The sequence below is a fragment of the Neopelma chrysocephalum genome, unplaced genomic scaffold (assembly GCF_003984885.1).
Source record: "Neopelma chrysocephalum unplaced genomic scaffold, ASM398488v2 Primary Assembly neopelma1_24, whole genome shotgun sequence".
Classification (NCBI taxonomy): Eukaryota; Metazoa; Chordata; class Aves; order Passeriformes; family Pipridae; genus Neopelma; species Neopelma chrysocephalum.
Window position 1 is genome coordinate 22,925,191 of NW_020897693.1, and position 25,419 is coordinate 22,950,609.

General features: G+C 40.8%; 1 protein-coding gene and 1 long non-coding RNA gene across 12 annotated transcripts in view; one reads left to right on the forward strand and one right to left on the reverse strand.

Moving 5' to 3' along the window:
* The window catches only part of LOC113980981, a 43,431-nt gene extending 34,420 nt beyond the window's left edge, over window positions 1-9,011 (forward strand). Inside the window, exon 3 of the long non-coding RNA XR_003538288.1 lies at window positions 7,365-9,011. This is a non-coding gene — a long non-coding RNA (uncharacterized LOC113980981). The remainder of the gene's footprint in view (window positions 1-7,364) is intronic.
* RAD51B (RAD51 paralog B) overlaps window positions 1-25,419 on the reverse strand; it is a 439,031-nt gene that overhangs the window by 145,146 nt on the left and 268,466 nt on the right. The gene's annotated exons all lie outside the window — the stretch shown is intronic.

Here is a 25,419-nt window from a genome sequence, read left to right on the forward strand (position 1 = left end):
CAGGGGGTATGGTCAAGGACACTGCTGAAAACAGAACAAATGACTCTGAACGCTACTTTGCAAAACTACTGCAAACCGAAAAAGGACCATAGCAACTTATGTGCAAATTTTTTCCCCTTTTTCCTTTGCTTGGCAAAGACTGGTGGGCACTGTTCATCTACTGGGAATGCCTTATGGATAGATAATTCTGTAAGAAAAATGGACTGCTCAAATTGTTTCCAGCACTCATAAAGCACTGGTATTTGTTTTGGGCACTTACTTCAACTAAATATATTTTTCTTGGTTTTCCCTATCTACCTTTCCTATTTGCCAATACGACAATTAAAAAATATATTTTCCCTTTCCAAGAGCTTGTAAAGAAGTGTGATCCCATTTATGAGCACTAGGAATGCTGGATGTTGGGTTAGCCCTTTTGTCACATGATGTTGGTTGCAGGAATTTATCAACGTGCCAATCAAAAGTCAGAAATGTTTCTAGTATAGAACAGGACAACATTTACATGGTGATTGTGTGGTCTTTTTAAGCTGAGTTTTCAAGCGGTTTGTGATTTTGTTGACCATTAGTGGTGCTCAACAGTGGGGAAGGATAAGGTCTGGATGGATAGAGGGTTCTTTTAGATTGATGGTGGTCCCGGCCAGGCTGGGGCCTTGTAAGGTACCCCAGCCTTGGCTAGGTATGGGGGCCAGAACAGTTGGTCGGTTGGTTTGTTTGTTTGTCTATTTATTTCTTTAGTTTTGGCTCTCCTGCGGCTACTGCCCAGGTTCGGCATGTTCTGGATATATTTGCTTTGCTCTGTTACACCCTGAAAGAGTGGGCAGGACAAAGGGTTGTTACTGGAAATGAAAGACCTGCCCAAATCGTTCTAACAGGAACGTAGCCTATGTACCCCTATGTGGTTGCGAGCTATGCTGGCGAGGGTTCATGCCTTTGGTAGGGTTGCCCATGCCAGACAGGTCAAAACCATAGGGCCAGATAAACTACATCCTTGGGCAGGATGAGCTCATTAGCCTTCTGGCAGTCATCCTAGGAGAAGGACAACTCTCATCCCAAACCCGGGCAGATGGAGCTCGCTTAGCCCTGTAAGGCCATCCATCTAAGAGAAGGTCACTCTAATCAAACCTACGTCCTGAGGACCTCGCTGCCACCATCCAAGCTTGCTCGGCCCTGGCAGATGAACCTCAGGATTAAAGGGTGGGTTCAGTTCCGCGCATACTGCATCTCACCTAAAAAATCCATTGCGCAGGCTTGAAGGCTTTACCCACATGCAAAAAGTCCTGTAGCGACGGGCGAGGGTCGAAACGGTAGGTGAAAGGTGCACTGGGAGCCGCAGACTCAACCCTGCATGCAGGCGGTTCAGGATATTGGTCATTTGAGACTGACGGAGATGAGAGTCTCTTGGGGCAGCACCCTGAACGACCAAGCAGCCTTTTCAAGGACAGCACTGCTTGCTCCACTCGGAGAGGGGCCTAGAAAAGGTGGCCTAAACAAAGCTCATCTCCACCTTCACCCGGTTGGTTAACCGCAGACCAACGGGCATCTTCTTCCAATGCGGTCGCACAAAGAGCAAAAGACAAAGGCATGCACCTGCCTCCAAAGGTGTACCCAAATTAACTCTAGCATGCTGGAACATCAGAACCATGCTCGACTCTGCGAATAGCGGACGTCCTGAGCGACGTTCTGCCCTAATTGCCCATGAACTGGCTCGTCTCAACATTGACATTGCTGCTCTCAGTGAAGTTTGCCTTCACGAGGAAGGCAGCCTCAGAGAACATGGTGCCGGTTACACACTCTTTTGGTCAGGTAAACCCAGAACCGAAAAACATCTCTCAGGTGTCGGCTTCATGATCAAAAACTCTATTGTCTCTAAACTCGAAAATCTTCCGACAGGTCACTCTGACCGCATTATCTCCCTACGCCTTCCACTAAACAACAACCAACACGCTGTCATCTTCAGTACATATGCCCCAACTCTCCAAGCTGACCCTGCTGAAAAAGAAAAATTTTACACTGACCTGCGCTACCTTACCCAAAAGGTGCCCGCAGATGATAAGATCATTATCTTTGGTGATTTCAATGCCAGAGTAGGTAAGAATTTTGAAGCCTGGAAAGGAGTATTAGGCAAGCATGGTGTTGGAAACTGCAACGATAATGGTCGACTTCTGCTAGAATTCTGTGCGGAGCAACAGTTTACCATCTCTAATACTATCTTTCAGCAGAAAAATAGTCTGAAGACAACCTGGATGCACCCCAGGTCTAAGCATTGGCACCTCATTGATTATGTCTTGGTGCGTCGGAGAGATGTCTGCGATGTCCTCCACACCCGCGTGATGCCCAGCGTGGAATGCCAAACAGACCATCGGCTTGTGCGCTGTAAACTCAACTTTAATCTCAAATTCAAACCCAAAAGGGGCAGTATCCCAAGGAGAAGACTCCAAGTTAACGATCTCCAATCAGCCACAGTAAGAGAAAGATTCCAGGCAAACCTTCAAACTAGGCTCGAAAACCATTCCACAGATTCTGCAGTTTCCTCCCCTGAAACAATTTGGCATCATATTAAAAGCTGCATCCTGCAATCCTCTGAAGAATCCTTAGGGTTCTCCCTCAAGAAGAACAAGGACTGGTTTGATGAAAACAATCAAGAAATCCAGGACTTGTTGAGGAAGAAGAGAACTGCCCACCAAGCACACCTTGCACTGCCATCCTGTCACGCAAGAAAAACAGCCTTTCGTCTTGCATGCAGCAAGCTCCAACAGAAACTCCGTGACATCCAGAATAAGTGGTGGACCGATCTAGCTGCAAAAACTCAACTATGTGCAGATACAGGGGATCACAAAGGATTCTATGAGGCCCTGAAAACAGCATACGGGCCTACATACCAAGTCCAAAGCCCATTACTCAGTGCAGATGGTCAAACACTTCTGACAGATAAAACCTCCATTCTGAATAGATGGTCTGAACACTTTCAGACTATTTTCAGTACCAACCGTGTAGTACAAGACTCAGCAATTCAGTCCATCACACAACAACCAGTGAAATACGAATTGGATACTGCCCCCACTTTAGGAGAAACCCTCAAGGCCATACAGCAGGTGAAAATCGGCAAGGCAGCTGGGGTTGATGGAATTCCACCCGAAGTCTGGAAACATGGGGGCCTTGCACTCCATGCTAAATTTCATGAGTTTGTGGTGCGCTGTTGGGAACTAGGCGAACTACCTCCAGACCTTCGTGATGCAGTCATCATCACCTTGTATAAGAAGAAAGGTACCAAATCAGACTGTTCAAATTACCGTGGTATTACTCTGCTCTCCATTGCTGGCAAAATCCTGGCAGGAATACTCCTGAACAGACTAATACCTGCTATAGCAGAAGGAATTCTACCTGAAAGTCAGTGTGGTTTCAGAGCCAACAGGAGCACCACAGACATGATATTTGCTCTCAGACAAATGCAAGAGAAGTGTAGGGAACAGAACAAAGGTCTCTATGTAACCTTTGTCGACCTCACCAAGGCTTTCGATACTGTGAGCAGAAAAGGTCTCTGGCAGATTTTGGAACGTTTAGGTTGTCCCCCCAAGTTCCTTAAAATGATCATCTCACTCCATGAGGATCAGCATGGCCAAGTCAGATATGGCAACACACTTTCTGAGCCCTTTCTAATAAAGAATGGTGTGAAACAAGGCTGCGTTCTCGCTCCTACCCTATTCACAGTCTTTTTCAGCATGATGCTCCAAAGGGCCACGGCAGACCTCGATGATCAGGACGGTATCTACATATGATATCGTACTGACGGAAGCCTATTCAACCTAAGGCGACTGAAGGCCCACACCAAGACCCTAAACCATCTTGTCCGGGAGCTGCTTTATGCTGATGACGCCGCCCTTGTTGCCCACACAGAAGCAGCTCTGCAGCGTTTAACATCCTGCTTTGCAGACGCTGCTGAGCTCTTTGGGCTGGAAGTCAGCCTAAAGAAGACTGAAGTTCTCCATCAACCTGCACCTCAGGAAGTCCCCCATCATCCCCACATCACCATCGGCCAATCAGAACTCAAATCAGTCCAACAGTTTAATTACTTAGGCAGCCTCATCTCCTCGGATGGTAAGATTGACGGGGAGATAGATAACAGGTTAGCAAAGGCATATAGTGCTTTTGGAAAGCTTCATAAAAGAGTCTGGCGAAATAAACACTTGAAGAAAAGTACCAAGATCAGTGTTTACAGAGCCATAGTGCTGTCTACTCTTTTATATGGCTCCGAATCATGGGTCATCTACCGCCACCACCTGCGACTCCTAGAACGCTTCCATCAACGCTGTCTCCGCACAATCCTAAACATCCACTGGTCAGACTATGTGACCAATACATCTGTTCTCAAACAGGCAGCAATCACAAGTATTGAGGCCATGTTGCTGAGAACGCAGCTGCGTTGGGCTGGGCACGTCTCTAGGATGAAGGACCACCGCCTCCCCAAGATCCTGCTTTACGGTGAACTTGCCACTGGCTGCCGCAAGAGAGGAGCCCCAAAGAAAAGATACAAGGACTCCCTGAAGCAACAACTCAGCCTCGGGCATATTGATCACCATAACTGGTCTACTCTGGCCTCCAATCGGGAGGCCTGGAGACAAACCATTTATAACGCTGATGATGCTTTTGAGAAAGCGCGCAGGATCACCCTTGAGGAGAAAAGACAATGCAGAAAGAATCGAGCCTTACAGAATATACCACCTAAGGAGTCTTTCTGCTGTGTCTTTTGCAACCGGACATGCCTTTCTCATATTGGCCTTTTTAGCCACCAACGCGCTTGCAAGAAACGTGGGTAGAGCCCTTCCCAAATCTTCGTTCGCGAAGCCTAGCCATGATGATAATGAGTGGTGCTCAGTTTGACGTACTGAGTTGCTGGATGAACCATAAACCATATTTGAAGTCTGTAAGGGCAAGGGCCATCTTTTTATTCTTTGTGTGCACACACTGCCTTGCATTGTGGAGCTCTGGATACTGAATAGGGGTCACAGATGCTATCACAAAACAACCAGTAACAGCACAAGGATCTTTAGGTACTCAGATTGTCAGAAAAATAAGGCTGAGTGGCTCAATTGTTCCTTGATTATCTCTCAACGGAGGCACGTCAGAGAAATATGGCTGAATAGGACAAGGATGCCTTTAGCTAGCTGCCCGAAACTAATGCCCTACATCCCATGGAACACTGTGAGTCCTAAGGACCACAGATATAGACCATCTTTCTAATGGCCAGAATCCATGTAACACATCCCTTATTAGTTCTTCTGTACACGCTGGAACTGACATAAGAAGAGTTAGACTCACGCTTACAAGCCTCGTTTTTTCTCAGCTCAACTAAAACAAACAGGTTCAAGTTGCAACATTCAGACGAATTGAAGCAGTAGCAGATTAGACATTGAAGAAATAATAAAATCATGTTTATAATCACTGGAATGGCGTGCTGTGTAGAACAAACACACTCACACTGACTGCCCGTGTCTTTGGTTTCTTTGTGTTATATTCTGCTGCAGGCATTTTTGTTGTGATTTTACACTACAGACATCAAGAGTATTGAGTGCTGAATCTCCCTGCTTATGCTGTTCCTGATGTTTGGCAGAGCTGGAGAATGCTACCTTGGGGTCCTTCTTCCCTCAGAGATCTCACGGGATGTTGCAGTTAAGCCACATCCCCACAGCTAAAACCACAGAATGTAAAAACAGCTGCGAAATCCAACTGTCTGATCTGCCTCGGTGTTTAGCTGGCCTCTGTGGGGCCAAATTTTTTTGAATCAGAGTAAAAATATGATTTAGCACAATTCATGAGACTAGGCAAAAGCATTTTTGGAAAGTTTTTTCCAACCTACTTGTAACAAACAAATTTGGGCCATCACCTATATATGCCAGAAAAAATGTTTATCTAGCTTAGCCAAAATTGAGCAAAATAGATTTGTTGGCAGCATGGACAAAGCTTTATGCTTTTTTTTTTAAGGTCCCTTCCTAATTCCAGTTTTCCATTCCCCACCCCTTAATTTTTTTTCCCTTATGGTTCTTTTCTTTCCTTTAGTCTTCTTTTGCATTTGTTTTCTTTCTGTCCTGTCTCATGGGAGCATATTAAGACTTCCTATCTCTACCATTCCTACCTTTTCTTTGCTAAATTATTTTCCCCTGGCCAAAGGTATATCCTTTGATACCCCTTGATTAAATTTCCAACATATTAAATGACTGGGAAACACGAATCTTAACAGTAGCCTAAGACCACTAATCCAAAAAAACATAAGGATTTTTTTAATCTACATTTGTCTTACTAATGTAGATATTTATATATAGATACATATATTTTAATATCTCACCACTTACTCAACAACTAGCATAGAAAAGATACATGTAAGACAACTTCAGAAAGAGGAAAATAGACAAATTTAATAGCTTAACAAGGAAAATTTGAATCTATCATTTCCAGGCACACTGGTCTTCCTTCTGCTATTACAGACTTCATATGTTTGCCATGAGGTGAACCTTAAAATTCCTATTTCTTTAGCATTAACTGCATGAACCATTATAAAATGGCTCACACTCCCAAAAATCAACATAGAAATTTTTAGCACTCCAGCTGGAACTTTCTGAAATTTCATTTGAATTTTTTAAATACAAAGTCAGACTGAGTCTCACAGTAAGTGCCATTTAGTTTTGCATGCATTCTTGAGGCTACTCAGATTGACCTATGTAAAGACCTGAGTACTATCTAATTTCTGCTGAATATGTTTCCTAAAAATAGTCTCACTGTCTCCAGAGACTTTAAATCACAGTGATAACCAGTTGTCTTGGAGATGACAAGAAGCAACTCTTCACAGGCAGTTGTTCAAGGGAGCCTTCCCAATTGATTCTTCTAGGGGTTCATATCTTCATGCTTTATTAAGAGTCTGTTGCCTCAGACTCACTTTTTGGAATATATGAGCACTTGAAATTAGTTCATGATAAACTTGTCGAGGGCTGATTTTATCACTTTTTAATTGAAAGCAGGTCACTAAAAAAATAATCGCCCATGTTGAGAATCCAAAAGATTTAGGAGGGGTATGACAAGTCATTCAAGCAACACTGAGTGTTCAAATGATGCTTAAATGCTCAATATACAATACCACCCATAAGAAGAAAAACTGTGCTTAGGTAGTGTCTAGGCATACTTCACAGTCACATCAGGACTGGCTCCCAAACACAAAATACATGCATACGTCATGCTAGTAACTGGTCAATGGCTATCATTACTCATCACAGGCTTGGAAAATACAATGAAAAGGTAAATTACAACTAAAACCTTTTAATTCTCACAATCAATTCTTCAAGCCAAGAAAGAAGTCTTTGTTTTGGTTTGGTTTTTAGGAGTCCTGTTGGAAACACTGATGGCATCTTCAGCAACTGCATCACTATTGCTCTGACATGTATCCACAGTGGCTCTCAGCAGGTTCAGACAAGAAATGGGAAGACTGATATCACTTTCTTGCTGTGAGATCCAAGTCCTTGCTGGGTCAGAAATCACATGGTGTATTAAGGGCTTAAGATTTATTCTGGAGATTTAAACTCCTGTTCTGACCATACACCATGAATGGAAATGGGCTACATTAAAAATAAGTTTGACGGATCTGGGCCATGGAGTAAGAGAAGACTGTAATCAAGGAAAAATGAATGAATTAAAGTGATAGATGTGCTTTTAGTATCCTGTCAAGTAAGTCACACCATTAACTTGTTTCTGGAATCTGACAAAAAATGACAATATTAGGTATTTTATGTTAGAGGACAGTCTTTGCAGGGGGCTGTGTAACTCTATTCATGGTGACAATTTCTGTGTTAAAAGGCCAGGAATAATCTGCTCCATTAAAGAATGGAATGAAATCCACTCTCTTCAGGTTGGTTAGCAGTCCCTTTTTCTTCTTTCAGATATAGCCCAGATATTACTGTAAACTGACTATTAGGTAAGAACTCTGGTGTCTATTACCAATACCTGAAAACTTCAACATGTTTTCATCTCTTTATAGCCAATACCAACATTTTTTTATCACTATGAGTAAAAAGTAATAAATACAAAGTAATGTCCAAACCAGTTCCCAGCCTTCAGAAGACTGTACAACACACAGATGGCATCCTATATTCAGGTAATATATTTCACTGGATGATAGATGAAGAGAGATTTCATATGGCATGTAGGGATGCAATTTTAACATCAAATACATTCCAACTCCCTTATCTAATCTAACGAGCCATTTAACACTTTATCTATCAGATCAAGTCTTTGAATCAGTTTTGTGCCATGGGAGTAAAACATGCTAATATTTAAATAATCATCTTTTTGACAAAGGTGAATTTGATCAGTAATAAAAACTGTTTCCAATCAATGACCTTCAAAAGATTTCTTCCATTTCTTTCCAGACGACTACACAAAACATCACAGTACATAAAATACCTTGGTCAAATCCACTGTCACTTATTTTCCTGTTTGTCACTATTTCTTAAGTTTTATAAAGTACTTTCATAAATGTTTTGGGTCTAGAGAAGGCATGCTCTTACTTTCATATGGAAACTGTAAGCTCTTTCATCCCTCCACTGCCAGAACACACACACACAGCTGGCACATTCTTCTAATCATAAAAGTAAAAAAAAGAAAAAAAAAATCACAGCTGCAATATTAATAGCAAATATATTCTGGTTCATGTCCAGTTACACTCAGGCGAACACTGATAAGTCATGTGTGAGGTTCTCATACATAGCTCTGCCACTGCAACACCAATCCTATCATGCCTCAGCCTCTTTTTAACATTGTCGAACAGCTCGTTCTTGAATGGCATCTTGCTGATCCACTCCTATCCAGTAGAGATTTCTTATAGTTGGCCATAGTTGGGTTGTTGCTTTTTACAGTATAATAAATATATGGGCCTCTGTCTCCTCTCAGAATCTGAGACTTCAGATAGGCAGGTCGACCAAATTCTGCAGCAACGCTTCCTCCAAATGACAACTATCCTCCAAATGACAATGTTTGCAAAATACATGATTAAAAAATCTGTCCTAGTTAAGCTGGTTTGTGTGGTCTTCTAGATGCCATACAAGTGTTTCAACAATAAATATACAGGAATCAAATTAAAGTACTATGTTAAATGAAACAAAATGTCTATATTGTGCAAATGTGTCCCAGATTAAAGTAGTGAGCTCTATAAGCACCATCTTGGCCATCTTAGGATGCACATACCCTGCCTGATTTTCAGCTGATCTGTATTGCATTTACAGTATGGGGAAATTTCTGTGGAAGAAACCCTATCACCATTTTTCAAGAGCAGACTAAGGTTTGCCTTTAAAGCAATAATGCTGAGGCAAATTCCCGTACGTTCCCTCCCAGCAGTCTTGGTACAGCAATTTTTCACTACTTGCTACACTAGGCAGTGTTTATGGAAAGTCACTGAATACCTTCAAGAAGCTATGAGACCTACTCATAGCACTCACCTCCAAGTGCATAGTATTCCTAGCACAAAATTAAACACTGGGGACTAGCATGCCATGGCATTCATAGCAGGGCTTTTACAGCAGCTCAGTTACAGTACGCTCAGCAAACATACCGAGAATAAAACAGTTTAGCAAGAAACACTGAAGAACAGTGAGCAAACGGCATGGTATCTATGGACTGTCACCAAGGCACTAGGCCTTCATAATGCAAAGTAATATGTAAAAATAGAGCTTAATGTAAACAGTAGAAATGGGAAAGCATTGCCAGACATTAATGAAATGCTAACTTTCCTAGCTTGGGAAAATTCATTCATCACTACAAAGCCATTGCTTGGTAGCTTGATTTAACAGCAGAGAAGGATGCCTAAAGAATTCCTTATAGGTAGTAAGAATTTTAGAGCTTCTTCATGTATAAAAAAGTATTTTTTTAAACCTATGAGGTTCAAGTCAAATGGGCAATCCTATAAATCTCTAATCAGTTTTACTTTCCTTCTCTTCTCACTTTCAAATTCTGGTCTCCTGGACCACAGCTGCAGAAGAAATTTCCAGTAGTTCAGGACATTTTTGCAATTACTTAAGCTGGTTTACTTAGCCTATGGTAAGAGGCGTTATCATGTGTAATAATCAGCTACAGGGAAAAAGCTTTGGCCCAAATGATCGATATTCTTTCAAAAAGAATGATGAAGATTGCTGCCTCTAAATGTAATCACTGTACAGACCTGTTTTAACTTTTACCTCCATGGCCTTAAAGTGACTACATGAGATAAAGGGACACAGGCACAGCAAAGCTGTGCTGTGAGATCTCATTCCTCCTTTGGTGTAATTTGGTGGCATCACGGTCCATAACTCAGTTTCTCAAAGCTTACAAAGGAAATGCTCAAAAGCAAGAAACAGACAGCAGTGGGAACGCTTTGCTATGCAACTCCTGATGTGTAAGTCATATTGAATTACACAGAGAGATTTGCAAACACTCAAGGGTCCCCCCAACCTAGGGTTCGCTTTTCTTGCAGTACACATTAATGGCTTTATAGAAAGCAACTGCCTTTCCACATTCCACCATGGGCTAAAATAAGCTGCCCATCCCAACCTGAGCAACCAAACTCAAGCACTTTCCAGGCCCCTGTAACATGAGCAACCTATGAGGGGATGGGGCACTGTGCTGGATGAGGCACTCAAAATGTCTGTCCTCTCCTTCTGGCACAGAGAGCACCACTGTTCCTTTTCAAAAATTCCCTGCTCTTAGCAAGGTTTGTTTTTCTAACTGGTTCCCAGAAACCTCTTGGGGGTTCCAAGCCCAGCAAAGTAATTACTGCATTACTTTGGCCACAGACACAATATCAACCTTGTTAGACTTGGCCTGTGGAGAGAGCCAAACACCTGCTGCTGCAACATTTATTTGATAAGCTTCATGGTTTGCTAACATAAACCTGATCCTGCTGACCTGCAGGAGGATGAAAAGGAGTTGGGGGGAAAAGGGTGGAGCAGGTAGGCAATCTCATGGCCCTCTGGCCCAGCAGCTTACAGCCCTCTCTCCCAGCAAGCTCTCATTTCTCTTTGCTTTCTTGTTCCCTGGTGAGAGCTTCAGAGAATTGGTTTTCCCCCTGCAGTTATGCAGGCAGATGTGGAAGGGGCTAGGATTCCCATGCCTTATGACGGATTAACTGACAAGTGCGGGATCAATACGGGAATTGTTCTAGCTCTGGCTGCATCTGTAGGCTTCCAAAGCAGACAGAATAGCTGCACACATTCTCATTGGCATGGTGGTGTGTGCACTGAAAGGCTGGCTTAATGCCAAAGTCTATTAGTTAACAGCAAGAAGGGAGGGGAAGAAGGGCTGCAAATCAGTCAAATTAACAGATAAATGTTGGGGAGAAACGCAGATGTACAAATAGAAACCTGATTCTTATTATTCAAATGACATAGTTTTCTTGTCTAGTAAAAAAAAAATGGGGGAAATAAATAAGGTTTTATCCCAAATAGGACCATTTCTTCCAGCTGATACTGCTAATATCTGAGGAAAACAACACAAATGCCAAGGGAATTAGCAGGAAGAAGAAAATAACCTTCCCAACTATGGTGCTCCATATCAGGAAAGAAACTTATTCTTCTGACTGGTAAGCTTGTCTCTCTGCCTCACCTTTTTCCAGGCAGAGGAAGTAAAAAATGGACAATCTAGAAAACCAAGAAAGGACATTTCAATGTATCTGCTAGTTATCACATGGAAAGGGTTTGATCTCAGAACAGTATGTTTTCTAGTGTACCTCTGTCTGTTGTGTTGATAGTGTATCTTGGAGATATATAGGGTAATTCACTCTCTTGGGAGACAGTGAGAAGCAGATGAATCACTGTGGATTACATCAGAGCCAGACCAAACTTTTGTACAAAACTTGGCAAAAATCTGAAGACTAACCCTTTGAACATGTGTGAAATTGTCTACATGAGCATCTTCTATCTTATTTCACCTTTTTCCACTCAGAACTTCAGGAAATTTATTTCCGGATGGATAAAAAACCCTGCAAAATCCAAATAATAGAGCACAAGGCATTTTCTGGGTAGATCCAACCCAAATCAAACACCTCAAAAGAAAACTTCTCTTCTCAAGCACAGTTCTGCACGTATGTGAAATTCAGGTAACAAATGATAAACATATGAAGTTTTGGACTAGCACCAACATTCTATTTTTGTATTCACCCTTCACAGGGTGAAGGTACAGGACTCACAGCATCAAAGCAAAATGCTAACTACACTCAGAAACCAGCATGATTGGATTCTCAGAGCTCTACTAACACAGCCAACTGTTTTTCAATTTCTGCTTTTATTGACTAGATTGTTTCTCTACAAAGAGTACAAGACAGATTTTTTAGAACTAATAATTAAGGAAAACAAAAAATAATGTGATACTATTAGAAGACTCTTGTAGAAAGTGCTGTAAGCAAGAAGACAGAAAGTGTAAGGGAATTTGACCTACACTGGGAAGCCTACATTGCTTGGAAGCCTGTGAGCACAAAACATCCACAAAGTAAGTGCTGCCCAGCAGGAAAATCTTGAAAGCAACATACAATACAACGAACTCCTGGAAAATCCACCAGACTGAGCTGTCAGCTTTGTTGAAAATTGCTGATGACCAAAGCAAATACCTTCATTCTTCTTCCACCATTATGCTTCAGGCTCTATGCCAATGTTCCCCAACAGACTAAAAGCAAAACCAAGGAACTCCAAACACACCCAGCAGGCAATGGTGATAAGAAAGAACTCATGGCTTGTTCCTCAACAGCTGATAGAGAAACCAGCAGCAAAAGTCCCAAGTTAAGAACAATTTTATTATTTGGAGCTCTTAGAACAATTAAAGCCATCTTATTTCCAAAAGTATTACGAAGCATTACAGGTAAAGTATTGGAATTACTATAAAGATCCTCCTAATGGTATTTCTACAAAATCCCTATCATATTACAGGATGCTCATCTATATTATTCTGCCTTTTATTCTTGTTTCAGACTGTGAGCAACTGTACACCTTGTACAGCAGTGTCTGCCTGTAGTTTCCCCAGAGCATCACACATGCAGAAGCTCCCTGAAGGATATATGTTTCATGGTAAAATACTGGTAGACTGTTACACTAGCAGGAACAGTTTTAAAGAAAGTTGAACAGGTCTGACAGCAGACAGGGTGAACTACCGCTGGTTATCTGAGAAGTGGAACCCAAGGAGCTTCACCTGACAAATCAGCAGAGCACTCTGAAACTACACTAAGTTTGGAGCACAGCAGGGCAAATGAGAAACAATGATGGCCACACAGCTCACTCAGAGCATCCCCAAGAGAGCAGCCATATGCTGACAACGAACACTGCAGCCAAAAGGAACCAAAATCACATAAGAGCTTCTTAAAATAAATCCTCCCAACAGGCCCTACTTCCTGTTCTGTAACAGCCACCAGACAACAGGAGTGAAACTTACTCTGAGTCACGTAAGTGCATGTGTGCTTGTGTGCTCAAGAGCACCAAGCTCTGGGTGCCTAGGCACGTGTGGCTGACCGTGCTTTTGTGCAGCCAGCTACAGGACCATGAGAAGAACATGAAAGCAGGATGCCTCTCTCTCTCTCTCTCTCTCTCTCTCCATATTCTTTCTCTATGCAACGAACTTTATGGAGTTGAAAATTGAAAAATTGTGAACTTTTTCCTCACTACAGGTAAAATGTGAGCAAGAGTTGGAGGCCCTTAACAGTGCATGGGTAACTAGAGCTCAGTCTGGTAACATATCACTTGTGCTGTGTCACATTCCCGGGAACCGCCAGGATCAAGACCTTACCACTACACCATTTTGTATGATAAAAAAAGATCAAATTGGCCAGAGTCAGAGTAGAATATCAAGATAAAACTTTTTACAATGGTAACTGAATATTGTGCTCTCAAATCTTCTCCTTTTCAAAAGAGCATTTCTAGCTTTAATATTGTGAAGACAACTTTTATGTTGGGAACCAAGAGTAAGCAATATAAGTTGCCCAAGTTTGCAAACACACTAAAACAGGTTTCTCAAAAATACGTCATAGCTTGGTGCCTTGAAATGATTGAACTGCATCCTTCTCCTGAGTTTTTTGTTTGAGCATATCTGGTTTCTTCAGGTTGGAATCAATGGAAGAAAAAGACTGTGGTTTTTTGTTATGTCTTGGGTTAAAACCTATTGAAACTGGTCAATCTAGCACTACATTTCCTTTCAAGCTAAATAAGGCTACGGTTAAATACCTCTTTGTTTAGTAATTGCTAAAAACAAAAGACTACAAAAATACACAAAGGTTGTGCAGGGTCTGGACCTCGCAAGACAAAGGGAATCATGGGAACAGATGCCACAAATGAGGAGATTAGGCCAATGAGTAGTGCGGCTCTGCTTCTAAAAGTGTTGGGGATGAATATGGTATCTTTGTCAACATATGAAGCATATCCTATCATGTGAGGCTTACTGTAAGTCAATGTTACTGATATAATTTTTACTACATCAAAGTATCATACTTATTTCTTTGGTAATTTTCTAGCTGTCACTCAAAGCACGTGGAATAGTAAAAGGATAAAATTGCTTATTTTATTTTTTGTTTTTGTTAGGGGAGGGGTGTGTGTGTGTGTGTGTGTAAAGAATACCAAGAACAGGTTTCTTCTTAAAGAAAGTCATCCAAAGACATCCAAAATTAGGTTTACTCTCTCAGAATATTCTTAGGTTATCCTGAGCCTTAAAATAAATCTCCGGCCAAGTCCTAGGTGGCTAATTACTTCCAGTTATTTCTGAATAAAGTTTTAACCACTCCTCTTGGAGTCATCAGTATCTAACAGGTTAGGGTGAGGGGAGGAAGTGACCTGTCTGAGCATTAGACAAATAACAGAGTTACTGACAGAATAAAAGCAAAAGAACAAAACAAAGTAACTGGAAAGGATAGCAGACTAATTTGCTTATAGCAGCATTTGAGGAAGGGCTAAGAAAACAGTGAAACACCTTACAGTATCCAAAAGCCTTCAGGCCACTTTAGTTCAGCTGTATCATGCCCTAGGTTTTGGCAAGAAGAAATACAGGCAGGACATGCTAATAAGATTTCCAGTCCTTCACCTTGATATTCAAATAGTTTTTTTTCACAGCACCAGTACATCAACTTAAACTTGATTTATCCTTAAAAAACCCAGTATAGTTCCTAAAAGCTCTGCAGCAGCTCTGGCCTGTTTTCAGAGCACTGTGGCACACAGGAGGTGAACTGGGTGCTGACGGGGGAGGTACAGCATGTGCTTAGGAGCAGGCCTACAAGAGAATCCTATGGAAAAACCACATTATGCTCAACCTAGTCTCCAGATGACCTTTTATAAATGTGAGAAATTATTTGTCAGGCAAAGTACAAGGGATTATGTGTGTATTTAAACCTTTGCTTGAATTGGCTCATAAAGCAGGAAAGCCATGAACATGCAAAATTCACTTTGGAAAAATATGCCCAGATAAGTAAATATAAGGCTTTACAGATAACTATGCAATAATGGGACTATATGTATACATACTATATGTATATATATACTATATGTATTTAACACTGTAGAAATGAAGTATCCTTCATATAATGCTGAACATTTCAGCATCTCTGTAAATTAGAAAAGAAGACAGAAAATAGGACATGGTGAAATTCTTCTGTCCATTCATTATTGCAAAAAAATGGCAAGAATTAGCAGTTGAAGCCAGATATCCTCGGGCCTCAATCTTAAAACTGTATTTTTTTTGATGTTACTCATTCTTAGGGCACATTTAAAAGAGCAGTGAACAACTGGTGCTGATTCTTGTGGGTTATTAGCCACCGATACATGCCGTGCATATACTCATTTACCATAACAGATATTTGCACATGGGTTTGAAACACTGGGAGGCCATACATGGACAGCTACTGTCTCAAGTCAACCCTTCCTTTCAAGGCCCAGTTCCACTCCCTTCTCCATCTTAGTCCCTCCATTGATCTCCCATCTGCCTTCTAGTTTTGCTTAGATTACAAATTATCGTTACTAAGTACAAGAACACTGTAACCAAAGACTGTCTGTGCCTAACATAATCACGCAAATAATTTCCTGTTTGCTTCACTTTTCCACCCACTGTCTGGCTTTTTTAGGGTAAAGACATAACTTCTTGCATGTTGCTAGAGGACTACACACACTAGTGGGGCTAAGAATGCAATAAAAAAGATTTAACGGCAAAGAGAGAATAGAATCAATGAGTATTTTCCCTTCAGCAGAAAACAGTATATTGCTACTTCGGTGACAAAGGCTCCTATGCCCAGAAGAAGCTAGAGAACTGCCTTCTGTAAGTGCAAAGACAGTGGAAGCACTTTTGGCTCGACTGTACTTTTGGCTGATCTGATTCTTCAATGAAACAATTCACTGTCTGTTTCTGGGGACATAACGAATGGAGGAGTTAGATCAATTATCCAAGAGTCTTCAGGATACACTCTGACAGATGATGAAAGGACTCTAATACGTAATTGAAATGGCCTCTACCAAAATACTTACATTAAACGTTGGCTGATTACACACAGGTCTGAGCTATCTCAGACCTTCAGAACAGGAATTGAGTTGTTTTTCAGTGAAAGCCAAACTTCTAAAAAGCTGGCTTCCCACTACAGAGCCTTTGTGTTGGGTAAATTAGCTTCAGGAAGAGAATAAAAACGAATTAAAACCATATGGAGATACTCTCCCTTTACCCCCCTTTCCCCTTTCCTTTCGGTATATGAATCCCCTCTGACTGACAGAGGCCAGTTTAGTATAATTTAGTCCAGTGTTTTTGTTTCCTAAAGTCTGTCTTGGGCTGAGTCCATTAATAGGCTGCAGCTGATTTTAATCTAGATGAACTCAAGATTTCTCTCTTCTTTGGTTTTAAAAAGATTACAAATTGTGTGTTATATAAATAGAGGGAAAAGAAGAACCAGAATGAGTAAAAAATCTGCTCTCCATTAGCTGACCTGCTGAATAAGATTATGATCCAAATAAAGATGAGAAATGAGAGATGTGGGGAGAAAAATACACAACTAAAAGCTCTAGTGATACTGCATCCAGACACATTGGTAAAAGGAGATGCAGTAATGTCTGATAGTGACCATTACTATTGTAACAACACAGAAGAGGTATTAATGGGACTCCAAAAGTGGTAAACCAGATGCCTCAAGGACTGTTCTGATGGTTTGCGGCACCCCTTCCCAGTTAAAATCACTTTGATAGTGACTATGACCTCTTTGTATCTTGGGTCTGTCTGGTAGCTAAGGTGGAATAAGTTGGTCTTAGACTAGCTCCTTGTAGATATTCTTGAGCGTGAAAGAATGCAATGATACTCCCACGGACTGATTCAAGTGGGACTTGTAAGCAGAGGTGCTGAACCTAAAGAGAGTTGCCTCAGATTGGTGCTGAGGTAATTTTGAGTGGGAAGGGGCTGGTTTGGTTTTTGACTTAATGCCAGCCTGAATTCCATGTCTGCTTTATGCCACCTGGAACTCCAGACACAGTCACAGGACTGTGGATGGCTCAAGACTGCATGAATGCATGATTTTAAAAATACTTGCTATAGGCTGCAAATGTGACACTCATTTTTACTGATGCTCAACCTCAGTGCTGATGCATTAAAAGTTTCCGTTAAGAAGAATCTCATGAACAGCTCATACACACCTGCTCCATTTAAAAATGGCCATTTAAAAACTTAAAAGTGGCTGAGCAGCAAAGCCAAACATGAAGGGACTATGAACAGCACAGGAGTAGAGCGTAACTACTTACAGCACAGGAACAGGATGGCTGTCATTTGGAAGAACAAGAGTTATAGAATTGTCTGTAACAGACTTCTGATATTTAACTCCAGATGAAAAATATAGATAAAAACCTGTTTTCAATCCACAAGAAAACAAAATGTTTTTCATAACCTATGAGCAAAATTTTAAGTGAGCTGTACTCACAAATGAAAGGTCCCAAGAAGCTGGAGTCTCAATGTCACTATGATAACTTAAAAATTTCAAAATAGCATTTTATTCCACAGAGAATCCATTTCAGAAATCCAGAAATGTTTTTCTCTACTTGCTAACGCTCTCATTCTGGGAATCACATACATCTGTTTTACACAAACAAAGATAGTATATACCTGTATAAAGTAAAAATCACAGCTTTGCCCTAAGAAGGGCAACAGATATAGTAAAAGCACTAGTAATCAATAATAAACAATAAATATGCAGAGAAACAGATGGAGAGACAATATGAGTAAGTGGAATTACATGGTTCTATCAGCTTTACCTGAATACAACCCCTCATAGTAAGTTTCAATTGCAATGATAAACGTGACTGGATTAAACCCAGTAAATTTTTCATTTCTTGCTAATGGGGCAAATGTAACTTGGAAGGAGTCTGTATGCAATCACTGGAGGTTTTATTTGTATAACTTTTCTGGAGTTTGACTATATTTGATTGCATGTGGGTGGCTGTGGGACGGGCGGACAGCTGGGTGAAAAACTATGACAAAAGGAATCTTGTCCCATTTCCTGCCTTTGCTTCATTCACTAATGAGCACTGCTCTGGGTCATTCTCAAGATTTCTTCATCTGTTGTTGTCTTGTCTGCAAAAGGGGCACCCCAGCAGTGGAGCTGTTGTCAGCTTGTCTTGAGAGTTTATTCTGCTGCCTCTCACCCTTGCAGCTGTGTGGGATTTTAAGTGCCTGGCTGTAAACAACTCCATACTTTGTGTTTCTTTTTGGATGACTTGAAGGCCAGTCTGAGGCCAGATGTGTTTGCTTGTATAATCTGTTTCTCATTTCTTCTAATAAATGCATATCTCAACAACTAATAATAAAGTGAAATCAGGATTTATCTGTTGTCTTCTTCAGTGTGATTTGTGTTGGAAAGAGAATATTAATAAAAGGTAGTTAAGTCCTCTTAACTGGAGTGCTTGAAACATTCACTGAACATAGCCCTACAAATAAACAACCAGGTTGGTGAATTAGACTGATGCCATTAGACTCCTGCTGTAGCAACCAATATCCATCTTGCTAACTTGTGGAAACAAAGCCATTTTGCTTCTTTAAGAAACATTGTTTTTCAGTAACACTGCCTCGTTTATTCTTGTTTCTTTTGTCAGATCAGTCCATTTGAAAAAGTTTCTTCCTGATAACAGGTTTAGTCATTTTAGCAAGATTCTTTTATAAAAGGCTTCTACCTGTGCACAGACAGGTTTCAGCTTTCTCCCACTGCAAAGTGTTCTGTTATCAAGTCTAGTCCATTAATGAGAAACCTCATTAAAGGAGCCACATGAAGACTGCACCTCCCTTCCTGTGTCCAGGGTAGCTCCTGTTTTACATACTCTGCAAGTTGAAATTATGATAATAGATAGACAGACAGACAGACATATATAGATGGTAATAAAAACAGTTTCTATAAAGTCATAGGGTTTCCTTTACTCAAGAAGCCTTTCAGAGAAATGCTCTAGTTTCATCCCAAAGGAGGTTTTACCAAGCCCTCTAGCCCTGGGAAGGAAAGGAAACCCTTTCCACAGTGCTAGGAAGTTCTAATTACAGATTCATCAAACCAGCACCTACTTTTATTGAAGATAATTGTTCTCTGACAGTACTCAGAAGCTCATCTATTGTCTTCAACTGCACTAATGAATGTTAATTACTCAGTCAGCCTCACTAGCTCTGTTCAGCAAATGCACCACCAAAACCTAAGTAAATGCTATTTCTTCTGTGCCTCTTCAGTTTTATTTTAACACCCAAGTACAAGAACTGTAAGTGCATATGTAAGCCACTGTGACTGGCATAACTGAAGACAACTGTTTTTACTGGCAAGGAAGACAATTTATTCTATTAAAACCACTCATGATGATATGTGAGAAGGAAAGATGCTCTTTTAGCTTTTAAAAAACAAATAATTTCTAGGGTTACTAATTAGGAAAACAAAACAAATGCAAAACATTTGTATTTTTAAACTGAGTATACTTGTGGCTTGACTAAAATGTGCAAATGTAATCTTGGAATTTTTTTCCTCAAAGAATCACTGCATTTCAAGATGTTAGGAACATAAAAAAAACAAGTATGGGCAGAGTCATTCTGCTACTGGCCCATCTGGGTTTTCAGCATTTTACTGAGCTTTCATATCTACTATGTGAATTAAAGATCAATCTGTTTTCAGAAGGCTACTTTGGTGGGTGGTCTGAGTTAATTTTATTTCTTAATTTAATTTTCCAGAACATTCAGAGTTTTCTTTCCATTTTCTGTGTTGAACTTAGTGGTTTTACAGCACCACAATACCAACAAGGTAATATGGAGTACATGTTCTGTATCTTCCTGTATCCAGCATGGTTTTACATGCAAACTTATCATACACAAAACCTCAAGAAGCATATCTAATTTGAGCTTGGCCCTAACTCTCCTGCCTTCAACAGTTTTGTATATAGTTTACATATTATGACCTTTTAAAGAATATTTCTTACACTTGACCCTCTCAATAATTTCATGGGATTCTCCCCATTCTCTTTGCATTCTTATCAAATGCTTTCACTCTGACAAATAAACAGATTTTTTGCATTAAATCAGATAATTTGCATTAAACAAAACAAGGCTATTTTATCTAATTAAAGTTCTTGCTTTGTCTACAGTAATGTTGATAGAGCCTTCACAAAACATATTGTTGTGAGCACAAACAGATTCCGGGATTATGGAAATAGACTCTAACATAAATGTGTGAAAGTGTCATTTTGTACATCATGCACCATGGTAACCTGTGAATTAACAGGAAATCAATGCAGGGGTGCACCCTGAATTGGAAGACAAAGTTGATAAGTATATGTGGGCTACTTTTATTTTCTTTCCAGAAATTTTAAAGCATCATATACGAGAAATGAATTCTGTCTATCAGAATCAAAATATGCATCCACATTTTTCAAACATCCTAACACCAGAGCATTGTCTTTAATGGGATGTAAATCTGTTTTTCCAGTGTCTCTGGACATGCTGAGTTGGTACATGGAATAGACAAAGCCAGAGTAAGACTAATGCACAGGCAGGCTAAGGAAACTTTCATGATGGTAAGGAGTATCTTTAAATCATAACCTGAACTTAGCTGATGACACAATCATTGCCTGAGTCATCTGAAAATCTGAAACAATGGCTCTGAGCATGGTAAACTTAAGTCATTAATCTGACAGTGTGTCAGCCTCATGACTTAAAGGATGAGGAGAGGGACAGCAGGGATTCTGCCACTTCAGCAGGCAGCACTCCATGGGTGGAACAAGAGCACAAAAGTACAGTAAGCCTGACTCAGTCTCTAGCAGATATATTCCTGATGTTTCAGCAACATGAGCGAATGCCACACTCAGGACACCCAAAGCCTGTCACATTCAATAAGGAAATGGCATCTCTTACTGCTTCTAATGGTGAGCAACAATGCAGAGGAGGAATCAAATGGCAGAGAAGCAGAAAAGCAGAGGAACCAGGGTTTAAAAACAGGGTTTTAAAACCTCACATGACCTAAATAAATACTAGCGCTGATATACCTGATTTGGGGCTGTCATGTAAGGGAAGCCTAGTCTTTAGATAAACAGTGTGTCCACCCTTAACCTCCTGAACTATCAATTTTCTTCGTTTAATACTGCAGAAAGGTTATATTGCAGTGCCCTGTGCTTCCTCACATTTAAAGTTAGGGTAGCCAAGGGCAACAAAGACTCCTTCCTCTCCAGCCTGATAGCAGAGCTCTTCCTTCCTTTTGTTCACATGAAGAACAAACACTGAGTTGAACAATAACAGTGGATGCTTCATTATGATGTTCTCCTGGGCACCCAGTCTTGGTTAGCATTATCTTACCACTTGGTTTTGTTTTGAAGGAAACCCTGAATGGCCCTTTCAATTGCTGGTGTTTCAAGATCAACATTATCTCTACTTCCTCTGTTTTCAAGTTTCCTTATTTTACCAACAATATGTGGCACTATGAAAAAAACAAAAAAAGACACCCCAACGAACTGAGACTTGCCAGTCTGAGGCAAGCAGTAATGGAAGACCAATTAAAACTAGCTTTCTCTGAACCAGTTAAGCTACTGATTCTGAGCACTATGAAAAAAAAACCACCAAACCAAGAACAAAGAAACCCAAAACAACTTAATCCTTGGCAACTATTAAAGGAAGTGCACATGAGGAACACAGTTTAGGCCTGGAATATACTTTATTTGAAAACATCCAGGCATCTGTTCGCACTTCCTGAAACCAACGTCAGCAGCAGACCACCCTCTGTCACATCTTCTACTTTACGGTCAAAAAGGCCTTTAGTAATTTAACAAAATCCATACTCTCTAATCTAGTACAGACAGGTGGTGAACCCAACTTACCACAGTTATCACTTGTGCATTCCTGCAGACTTTTACTCTTCTTGGACAAGTAATTGTTTTGGACAAGTTTACTACATTATTGCTCACTTTTCACACTTTGTTCACACAGGCAGACAAATTCAATGTCAGGTTGACAGGCCTGTAGCTCCCCAGATTCTCCTTCTGGCTATTCTTATAGATGGGTGTCGCATTTACCAATTCCCAGTCACCTTTCACCTCCCCTGTTGACCAGGACTGCTGATAAATGATTAAAATTGTCTCAGTGAGCTCTTCCGCCAGCTCTCTTGAGTACTCTTGGGTGAATCCCATCAGGCACCATGGACTTGTGCAGGTCTAAGTTGAATAGCAGTTTGCTGATCATCTCCTTCTGGAGTATGGAGGCAAAAGTTGTTTCAGTCGTGAGTGGGAAGAGGAGCAATTTGGAGCAGATAGCTTTGTTCTCAGTCAAGGTTCTTTTTCCACCTTGAGTTTGCAGATTCAGTTTATGTGCTAAAGTTTCCTGTGCCTTTGAGTGATACAGCAGAAAATTGTGTTCCTGAGTCCAGACAGCAGGGACCAGCTTGAGGGGCACCATTCTCCCAGTGTGTTCAGATGTGACAGTGGAATGTAGTTCATTCTGGAGAAAATTGGACTTGCTCTGATTTCTGTCCATCACTTAGGAACCTCTCCTAGGGCATGACAAGTCCTTCTAATGAAAATCAAACAGTGCCTTGGGTGTCTGCCTGTCCTTGCTACTGCTACTGTAGGTTGGAGACTATGGGTCAATTGTGTGACCACTCATTCCCCAGTTCAACACACATTTGAGAGAAAAAAGGGAAGAAATAAAGGAAAATAAAGTATTCTGGATGAATAAAAGTTACCTCTGTTAAACTCCAATAAAATCCTAATGAGTATTACTCAGCTTGAAGGACTGAAGTGATGAAGCAAGGCAATGAAGTTCTGGGGAAGGAGGGCTGAAAGGCTGCTGTGCGCACCATGAGGCCCTGCCTCTGTATCAAATATGAAGGTGGCTAGGATCATATTACAGGACTATCAAAGCTATGCTTTAACCATCCTGATTTAGCGGCTTTGGCTTTTGCTACCACATTAGAATACATTAGTTTGATTTTCAAAGGTAACAAGCACCTACAGCTCCCACTCCCACTGGTGACAGCTGCAGCTCTAAAAATCAGTTTAAGATAGTTTGCATATTCAGAAGAACTGAAGGAAAATAAAGTCTGTTGTGTGGAATAGAGGAGTTTAAACACTGTTGATTGGTTATATATGAGTCCCATTCCTTTTCAAATGAATTTCACTTCGTGTTTTGTTTGGTTTTCCTGTTGATGCCTCCTGCACCCTCCAGTGCTAAGCTGGTGTGATCCCACATACTTTTCCTGGCATGTGGTGTTTAAAATAAGAGACCTCAGCAATCGGATATCCTCAGCATTTCCAGCTATTGAACACAATAATGAGTGTTGTGATCCAATTTCAGAGCAGAAGAGGAAAGATATACAGTAATATTCTCCCTGTGCTGGTATGGGGCAGACAAAAGAAAACTAGGCAAACAGGATGTTCTGCTCCTCTGTGAACTTCAGCAAATGCTGTGGCAGATAGGATATGGTTTACAGACTCACAGCTGCAATGTAGGCGCCTGGCTGCCCAATACCTTGCTTTAGGTAATTCACTCACAGCACAATATGGCACAAAGTAAAAGACGTAGTGTGCAGTTCCCACCCGACATGCCTCAAGACTGAAGTCCTTCATCAAGCATATGCAGCCTGAAGGAGGAATGGGATGTTTTCTATATGCTACTAAGCAAGAATCTCCTTCCTAAATTCACTCAAAAATCTTTAGGAGTGCAATACTTGGTGTTCACAACTTTGGATATCAGCCTGCTTATTCTAAGCCTATTCACTGAGTAGTAAGATATATCTCAGCCAAGGTCTCCACAACAGCATAGGGCACTCTATTCAGCCTACTTGATAGCACTCCAATGTTCCCCAACATTTTCTAGAAACATCATTCCTCACATCTCTGCTGTTGCTTCTGGAAAGAGCACCTTCACAGGGCATTGGACTGTATGGGAGATGGTTTCTGTAACAGAAAAACTAGGAAGTTTAAATGAAAATGAGATTCAGCGGACAATAAAGCAAAATCTTTTCAATAACAACATCTCTTGTTGAACTGTTAATTGTAATATCGTTTGCCTTTGCTTCCTCTGCACCCCTGCAGTTATATGTGTGCTGCCTTGCCTCCGTTGAAGCCTAAGGCAGACCCTCTAGGGTTATTCAGGTGGCAAATCAAGGAACAGCCAGGCTCTAACAAAATGCTGACTAAAGTTGTTGCCTCTTTCATCTCTATAATCCCTGGTTAACTCAATCTGGCCCTGAAATTTAATCTTACAAATTTTTCAGGGGTCTTCACAGAACTGAATGGCAAAGGACGAGATTCTGGTTTCATTACAATGTAAGCATTGAGGAGCAGTGCTAAAGTTCAAAGGAACATTGCAGAAAATACTTCACAGCAACAGTCCAATATTATTAATTTTAGGGAATGACTGTAAAGAAAAAAAGCTTTTGAAGTTAACTGTTTGCTGAGAGAGTTTATCATGTCTGTTTCTATTAAAGTGCTATATATTCCTATTCCATCTCATCAAGACAGACTTAAGGTTATATGAGAAGATCATTTAAATCTGTGATTACTCCAGTTTCAAAGACAGGGCAAGTCAACATGTCAGATACAGAGATACCTGAGGTTGTTCTGCATGTGTTGATTCTGGAAACAGAGAAAGTTTCAAAGAAAACAGTACTGGGGCCAAAGGAGTGGAAGCCCTATTTGTAAAGCATTATCCCTGTGCTAGTACATTCCCCCTCAGGCAAAGTTTTCTAGTTTAGATGAAGTGTTATTCAAATGTGCTTGTCTACAAAGAATTGCACTCTGGAGACTTCCTGGTTTAGACTGTAGGCAACTGCAGGATCTCCACAGCATTCTCCCCTCCCCAGCATAGGGAACAATAAGAAGTCCAGCATTTCTCTTTGGCAAACAGGCTGTACAGTCAGAGATTTTATAAGATTTTAACATGGAGAATACATGAATTCATACAGCTAAAGAAAAGTTG